The sequence below is a fragment of the Patagioenas fasciata genome, chromosome 2 (genome assembly GCF_037038585.1).
Source record: "Patagioenas fasciata isolate bPatFas1 chromosome 2, bPatFas1.hap1, whole genome shotgun sequence".
In the NCBI taxonomy this organism is placed as follows: Eukaryota; Metazoa; Chordata; class Aves; order Columbiformes; family Columbidae; genus Patagioenas; species Patagioenas fasciata.
The window spans coordinates 31,864,738-31,873,615 of NC_092521.1; the positions used below are offsets into that span (position 1 = coordinate 31,864,738).

Genomic DNA, 8,878 nt, shown 5'->3' on the forward strand with positions numbered 1-8,878 from the left:
GAGTAAAGTAGGGCCCAGACTGTGAGTCTGAGAGCAGTTTTCTTTTTTGAGTCCCTATTGATGATTTCTGAATTGCAGGAATGATTTTTTTAATTTTCTTTAAACAAGAACAGTAGAGTCAGAAAGTGAGCTGGGAGAAGGAAACATTCCCTAACTGTACAGCATGCACAGAGAGATGTGTGTGATTCACCAGCGTGTGAGCTGCAGCATGGCAGATGCTGTTATGGCTCCCTGCTACGGCAGCTTTGGCTCTCTAGCATCAGGGGGATGAGGCAGATTTGGGGGGTGCAGGGAATGATCTGCCGTCCTGGAAGGCCCTGCCCTCACGGAGACCAGGAAAACAGCCCGGGAGCCCCGTGGTCTCTTGAGGTGACACAGTTCTGGCCTTCAGCTGCGTGGCTGCCGAGGCGGGAGGGGGGCGCGGATAGGGTGAGCAGGAGTCTGAGGCGTGATTGTGCCGAGACACCTGTAGTGAGAGGAGCTTATTCCTGAAAGAAAAACGGTGAGAAACGACTGACTGATGCGCATGTAAGGGCGGAGGGAGAGGGACGCCTCACAGGGCTGGGGAGCCTCGCCGTAACAGAGAAAGAACCCCCGGCCTCGGTACCCCGGCGGGGCGGCCCTGCGCGGGGCTCGGGCGGGCGGACGCCGCGCTGGTGCGGGCCCGGCCGGACGCTCTCCGTGGTGCTGGAGGCGACGGCGCTCTCCGGGGCAGCGCCCGCCCACTGCGTTCGGGCCAGTGCGGTTGATGGGGGGAACGGATAGGCAAGGAGGGGGCAGGCGGGGAGAGGGACTGCGGGCAGGAGACAGGCAGGGAGCGTAGGGAGACAGGCGGGGAGAGCAGGGAGGGGCAGGTCGGGCGAGGACCGGCGAGGCTTGGGCGGCTGCCCTCCCCCCCTTTACCTCCCGCCGGCCCCACGCCAGCGCGGCAGCCGCAACGCGGAGCGGGTGAGGGGCCGCAGTGCCGGCCCCGCCCGGCCCGGCCGCTACCCACTGCCCTGCTGCTTCCTGGCACGGGGCGGCACCGGGGAAGCGGCTGGGTTCGGGTTGGCTCTGCGTGGCTCAGCTGCCCGGGGGCGGAGGAGACACCGGGGCTGCGCTGCCATAATGCATCTTGGCTCGGCTCGGCGCCCCATCCCCCGCCGCGGCACCCGGCACGCCCAACAGGCAGCAAACCCGCCCTGGCATCTGTCTTTTTAATTTAATTCTGTTTTTCCTCTCCTCCGAGCTTAATCAGCAGCAAAGGGCGGCAGACGGAGCGGGCAGGTTCCCCTCGGCGGTGATTTCTCTCAGCCCCTGCAGCAGGGAGCTCACTTTCGGCTTTCCTGCAGCCCCGTACGGTGACCGAGGCACCGCCCTGCTCCCTTGGCCGGCGGTGCGGAAGCGGCTCCTCCGCCCGGCTCCCCGGCTGCCTCAGGCCAAGGCCGGGACCCTCCGCAGCCCCTTCCGAGGGGGCCAAGGGTCGTCAGGCTGGGGGCGGGGGGACAGCTCGACTCTCCCCCAGGAAGGGGATACCGGGGTTCTGGTTGTTGAGAGAGCAGTGCACGAAATCGCATGACAGTTCCTGTCATGTCAAACCCTTGGCACGTAAGGGAGCAGATGAGACACTCCATATATCATTTCTGATCAACTGCCACCTTTCGATGTTGTGTTTCACATAAATTTTAGAGGAGCATGAATTAAGCTCCAACATGTCCTAGCAAGGCTAGGACTCGTTTTCTTTCATGGCTGGGCCTTCTCTTGAATGACATCAAGATGCATTTGCAGCCCAGCCTGCTGCCAGGTCTGTGGATATACAGGCTGTAAGGATGTGCTACTGAGCAAAGCACTCCTTAGCAGTGGTGGGATATAACTGGAACATTCATCGCATTTTTGTTGGACTCTTCCTCTGTGGCCATGGCCAAATAATAGAAAAGCTTTTGTTCTATTTTTTCACATTTGTTCTTTCCTCCATTTGTTAGAAAGGATCATATTTTTTTCTTACTCTTGCAGACAAGGAGGAAGAGGAGGTGATACTGGAAAGATAAACGTTTATGCAGCACTTTGCAGACTGTTGTTGCTAGGTAAATGAACTACATTGGCACTGAAATAATACAAATGGCAGGGATGGGAGTAAATCATGAATCTCTTGCTCTTTGCCCATGCTTTGTGTCTTTGCTGCATAGGCTGGGAGACTATGCAGACTTGTTTAGCTTTCTTACATAACTGAAGATACTAAGCTTTTCTTATTGACTTTTGGTCTTTTGGGTGACTTTTTTACACTTAGCCTTTGTAATTAGAAAATGTAATGGACCTTATTTAGAGCAGCTGTTTTTTTGTGGTTTTTTTTTGTTTGTTTGTTTGTTTGTTTGGCTGGTTGGTTGGTTTTTTTTTTTTTTTGTTTTATTTTGTGTTTTTTTTTTTTTTTTTTTTTTTCCCCTTCTTTTGGTCACTCTTCTTTAGACTTTCAAGAACAATTTCTCTTTGTGTCTATGCAATTTTAGAAAATTACTTAGTAATTTGTTCACGGTTAACGTGTTTTCATCCCTATTTCAAAAAAGCCTGTGGTAAAAGATATTATTCAGATTATATGATGAAGTCCTCAAATGTCAGAGAATTGTGCCTGTGCAACTTTAATTAGCCATCTTATACATATATATCATGATACATTTTTAAAATATGTACTCATATGCTATTTTTTCCAAGAGATTCTTCCTACATGCATAACAAAATGGATGGTACTCCCTTGTCAAGCACTATTTGATATTTTATTTGCATTCAGTTCTCATAAAACAGAACCTTGACACAGCCCTTTGTGCCCTTGAAAGTATGGATACAGCAAAGATTTTCTTGCAGGAATGTTTGCCAGAATATTTTCCTAACATGGGTAAAAAAAAAAATATTTTGTCTAGACTTATTCTTCACAGCAGGCTAAGTATAGATTAGAACATGTTAGCATAGTTCATGTTTCAGTAAGCAGCTAACACCTGTGCATTTTAATGTGAAATTTAGGGATAGAAGTCTATGAACATGCATGTGTGATTTTGTAATGTTTTGTCTTTTTTACAACTTCTTCTGAAATTTTCTGCAGAATGCTATAAATAATACCAAGCAGATGAAAAGATTAGCTATGTACTGAAAGCCGAGGGAGAAAGAAAGAACACTGATACATATGCATAACTGTGTCTTATATCTGAAGCATGGTCACCATTTTCTTCTTGAATTGTATTTTTCTTATCCTTTCATTTTCCCAAGTAACACTCAGGTTACAAAGCGGTAACATGCTGTTATGTTTCTATTAGCATTTATCCGCTTCTGAAATTGCACTTTTTTTTTTTTTTCCTGGGCATAGCCTATCTAAAAATCATCTTGTTAAAGCTTGATAGTGGCTTGATAAGGCAGCTGCAAACAATGTCACCATTAGTGATTTCAGTTGCTGCTCATTCCACATCCACATTGGAACAGTGCAGATTTAGAGCTCGCCTGGTTTCCTGCAGGCTTTTATACTTGCATGGCTGCACAGGGTGTTCCTTTCAGCAGCATTCAGGATCACCGTGGGGAAGCTGAATAGTGGTATTATGGTATTTGTGGATTTTTTTTTTTTTTCCTAGAAATCTGTAAGCAATGGCTTAATGCTAACATGAGGATTGTACATAATGAGATCTCCCTCAACACCGTTGCCTGTGAGATGAGAGCTACAGCTGTGCAAGGCTGCATGATGGAAGTGACTTGGTTGCATCTAGACTCTGTCCTGTGCTGCAATACATAAAGCACCACAGGCCTTGTGGAGGAAGATGGGAGAAACTGAGACGGAAACCAGGTGTGTGATTCTGAATGAGGATGGCATGATCATGAGACCACGAGAACTGTTGCATGGAATCAGACAGAGGGGCTGTCTATCCAGTAGCCTGGAAATTGTGCATTGTCTTCTTCCAAGGCCCCACCAGATACCAGGATTTTCTTATCAGTGTCATTCTTGCCTTGGGTGAACCTGTCAGTGGCAGCTCTTAGGGGAGGAAACTTGAAGGGGAATCCCAGTGCCTGGGGGGCTGTTCAGGTTTTCTCATCCTGACCCATCTCTGGGTAGGCCACTGCTGGACCACTAACTGCTCTCAGAAGGTACCTGAGCCTGGTACACTTTTCCTACTCAGTAACTCTTGATGGATCTTTCTGTCTTCTACAATGTCCACAATGTCCCATGGCAGTAATTTCCACAGACTGGCTCATTGCTGTACAAAGAGGCATGTTCTTTTGTTCATTTGAAGCATGTATCCTACCAAGACCTATATGTTTATCTAGATGTGGGATACTAAAGTACGGTTTCAGTCCTGGAATCATAGCGAACTTCAGTCTTTAAAGTAAAAAGGAAGGGAAGAATACCAGATCCAACTCACCTTTTAAAATGGGAGGAGACAAGTAGATAATGCAGAGTTCGGTTAGACAGATGAGGGACAATGCCATCTGCTGCACCTCAGAGGTTCGCAACACAATTTTCCTAGAAAAAACAGAAGTGCCAATATTCAGCAGATCTAAATCATAAGTCTTTCCAAGACGAGGAGGCCCAGTTACGACGTGTCCTCTAAGTGTCCTACTGAAATGAGATATATACTGTCACGTTTCTGATTTGGTTTCTTGACTGTAGTTTTCTGCACAGCCAAATGTCTTGTGTAGCAAGAAATCAACAACAAAATTATGCTGTGAAGCCCCTAATTCACTTTTCTCTCTCTCCCTTACTGTTTGTAATGAGAAAATACACAACTTTTAACTTTTTTTTTTTTTTTTCCTGTTTTTGCTCTTGTTTGGATTGACCAAATTTCTTGTGACTGTTGGCTGGCTATCAGCTGTTTCATCATGGCTTTTGCCTTACAGCCCTTGGAAAAGACCAGTAGACCATTTGATGCTCCAAGTATGTTCTAGACCATTTTTCCCTATGTAGCGAGGCATGTCCATAGATACGTGTGTTTTAGGACAATAGGTGTTGTGATATTGCTGGCTCTCAAACAAGGATCCAGTTCCTGATATCAGGCTCATCTTCTGTTCTTTTTGCAACTAAAATTTATTTTGACTTACTTGGTGATTTATCACAGTAAAGACAACAGATGATAAAGTAAAAATATGCTGGAGATAGATAAAATAAATTTGAAGATATTAGTTGCATATGTGTGGAATTCACACTTAGAGGGAAACAGTAGCAGAAAACCACTTTGAGAATGAAGTGTAGGAGAACTTTTTTTAGTTCTCATTTTACTCTTAACCCATTAAAAAGTTTACAGGAAATTTCAGTTAACTGTTTTTGCTCATAGTTTTGCCTGACTTCATTACTTCATCTGACATTTTCAGTGTTGCATGCCCACTGATTATTGTTTGTGTTTGAAAAAAGTCAACTGAGATGTCTTAGCTGGTTTTGAGGATAAAATTTATGCAATATGACAATGTTTTGCTCATTCTGGTCATCTTTTCTTGGAAATGCAGCAGCATGCCCTATTCTGCAATAGATAATTGAAATCTGGTAGGCAGTTGTTTTGGTAGCAGAGGGGTGGACTGTCTTTTCACTGTAAAAATCTGCTTAAACTTGACAACATTTTAATACTTTAGAAAAAATTGTGCTTTGTACTGCTTTTGGAGACATTTGCTAAAGTCTTCACAGCTAAAATCTCTGAAGTTTCTCTCCTCACTGAGAATCTTTATTTTATTTTATTTTTTTTTTCGTAACAGTTATTCTCTCATCTTTTGAGACTGAGAGTTGATCAGAGAAATAGGAAATGAGATGGACTAAATGGTAATTATGAAGAACACAGAGACAGAATAAAAACTGGAGTAATGAGGGAAAGCTGGTACTGGCTGGACAAAGAAATTGCAATGAAGAAGCCTTTGGGAGCATGGGTAATTAGGGTCACAGCAGCAGACTAGGGAAAGTGTAGGGCTTGGCATTTGTTTGCTGAAGAGATGAAGGACAAGGATTTGTGGCATAATGTGGGGAGGTGGTTGCTTGGCAACCTTAATTCGGTCCACTTATGATACATGTGCGATCAGATATTGTTTTTATGCAGGATTTCTGGCTCAATCATTGTGCAGGATGGACCTGCTCTAGGGATGTACTAGGGCTGTGTGGGAGAGACAAGTGACTCCTGGCTCATTTATTGTTTGACCTGGGAAGTCGTTAATGAATGAAGCAAGAGAGGGTAAAGGATGGTCATGCGACTGAAGTAACACACTGTTGCACTGGACTTTTCCTACCTAGTGTTGATACAGGCGCTAAAACCACTTCTGTGATCTCTGTATCTGGGACTTCTAATGCTTTAATAGCTTCTAATTATCTAATTTTTAATGACCACCTTTGAGTCCTAAATCCAATTTGCTCAGCAGTCACACCTGCGACTGATGCCGCAATCTCTGTGTTTGAAATACTGTTAAATCCTTCTAAATTACACCTATGATGTCTCAGACAGGACATCTGAAATCAGTAGATACCTCTGACCTTAGTCTTTCTGGCCCTCCACACCCTGTATTTTAGACAGCAGTACCACCTTTTCTTTGCCACTGTGGATTTTTGTGAAGCTAAATTAATTTGCATTTGTGCAGCACTGCACATACTGAAGTGATGAACACCATTGAGAAGCCCTGGAGGAAATTAATATTTCTGCCATCATAACACAATTGAATAATGGGCAGTAAACAAAGCATGGGCCACACAGTGAGTTATGAGGTGAAAGCAAAATATTGATTAGCTGTTTGGTGAATGAAACTGTCATCCTATACAAAAATAGTGATTAAAGACTGGGTCAAAGTACATAGATACAACATGTTATTATCACCCTTTTACAGAGGGGGATTAAATAATGTACTGATGCCCCATGTGCCTTTTTCTGTCTCTAGGGCAGGGTTGTTTGTTTGGCTAATATGGAGTTTCAGATCTGTGATGAGTACCTTAATGGCTATACTCCTGTTTGCAATGTGTAGTGTTCATGAATGCACTTTGTGCTGAGAGTAGGTGGTGATGGAGTTTTTGGAGGTTCTTGGCTCTCATGGGATTTGCTCCACGCTATGTCACACATAGTAACTTTCTCTGAATAGTATGGTTGGGTACACTAAGAGTAAATAGTGCTAAGGTAGAGATTTAATGGGTACCATGGAAGATAGTGGAAATGCATTAACAGCTTGTGCCTGGTTGGAGATTAGGAAAACATCTTTAATGCTACTGTTTGCAAGGAAAAAGATGTTATAGTAAGAGCTCATGCAGGTAGGGAGCTACTGGCTTAGTGACTCACAACAAAAATCATTCAAAGAGAATAAAGAATTGTTTCCTTTTTTATTGACCTTTTGGTTTGGTTATTGATACACAAGTATTTGCTTGTAGATACTCTAGGTATGGGGCTTAATAGGCTCCTACTTTTTGGGTCATGTAAAATTTCTCCCCATGTTTGTTGGTTCAGCACTGGACTTACATAAGCCCTTCTGCCACCTGAGCTCCAACTCTGTGACATGGGTGACTGTTCTGCGGACTGGCATATATCTATTCTATTGCTTTTTGCCTTTACTTGTTTTTATTTTTATATGCAGCTCTGCAAGGCCCTTATGGTGCAGTCCCATGTCACGAAGTGCCCACTCAGTTTTTGCCCAGTAGCATAACTTAAACAGATCTTTGTGTTTGCCACACGAACAAGGTGGCAAAAAAAACAGTGCTACCAGCAGCCTATACTATTTATGCTTTTTGCTTTGCGTAGCTGTTTCTTTTTTCACGTCTTGAGTTTGAATGTAATCACTATGTCCAGAAGGAATGAATCTTTTCCAGTAAGTCTTCAGACAAAGAAGAGAGCCTTATTAAACCACAGAACTTGAAAAGACCGTGAGGTATTATTCATATGAGCTAATTCAACAGCCAATTAAAGCAGTAACTCACTTTTATCTTTTTCTAGGACTGAAAAATTCCCGTCTGACTTTTGATTTCTTATTCAGTCAAATGCTATTAGATTTGAGTATGTCAGGACTCTAACTTTAGCCAAAAAATAGACAAAAGAGCAAAAGCTCCATGGTACGTACCATTGTAATAATCAAACATGGAAAATCACATCATACTAAAACTTCCAGTTCAGCAGCTGAATGGGACTGGCTAAGAGTACATTTTCATACTGTTTCTTAAACTTGCATTATAGTTGTTCAAAAGTTCTTTGAATTGGGGGTGTTTTGGAGTGGACTTATTATATTCCTCCAGAGAAGCTGGCAGATAGACAAGTCAGGATGGGTCACAGTGTCGGTATCCTATAGATTACAGTTTTACTCAACACATGAAAGCTGTTTTTATCTGAAGGATGAAAGAGATGACTGAGGGAAGTTCCTGGGGAGCAAATGAGGCTGTGAGCTGGAGAGTGAACTCCCTTTCTAGGGAAGATTCAAGTAAGCATCTACACTGACAGATGAATCTGTGCTGCTATTGATAGCCAGCGTTGTATTCTATGGACTGATATAGGATATCAGCTTCCAAAGGCTGGTAGCTTTTAGAAGCAAGTCAACTTTAGAATCAGAGATATTTCATTAATCAAAATTTCAGAATTTAGAATACTATGTACCCTTTGAGGTTGTTGCATCAAAATATTGCGGTGTATGTGTAAACATGAGATCATGCAAAGGAGTATACTACAAATGTAACAATATGACCTTCAGGATGACAGCTTTAAGCTTTTGGATTTATAGATTGAACAGTTAGGCAAGGATCAAATTCCATTCAAATTCAAGATGTGAATCTTCTGAAATTGCTTGTTAGATACCTGGTTGGCAGTGAATTTCTGGCAACAGGATTCATTGAGCCAGAAAGCTTTCATCTCCTTTAGCTGAAATCCTCACTCCACTGATCGTTCTACCTTTGCAGATGGACAGAACAAAATAGTAGATTGTTAAGTCT

General features: G+C 43.4%; 1 long non-coding RNA gene across 1 annotated transcript; it reads left to right on the forward strand.

The window, feature by feature from the left end:
• Nucleotides 1-244: 244 nt before the first annotated feature.
• LOC139827353 (uncharacterized) lies at nt 245-3,845 on the forward strand. The gene is made up of 3 exons (XR_011737876.1): nt 245-502; nt 1,993-2,063; nt 3,591-3,845. It is a non-coding gene; the product is annotated as an uncharacterized lncRNA (long non-coding RNA).
• The last annotated feature ends 5,033 nt before the right edge of the window (nt 3,846-8,878 follow it).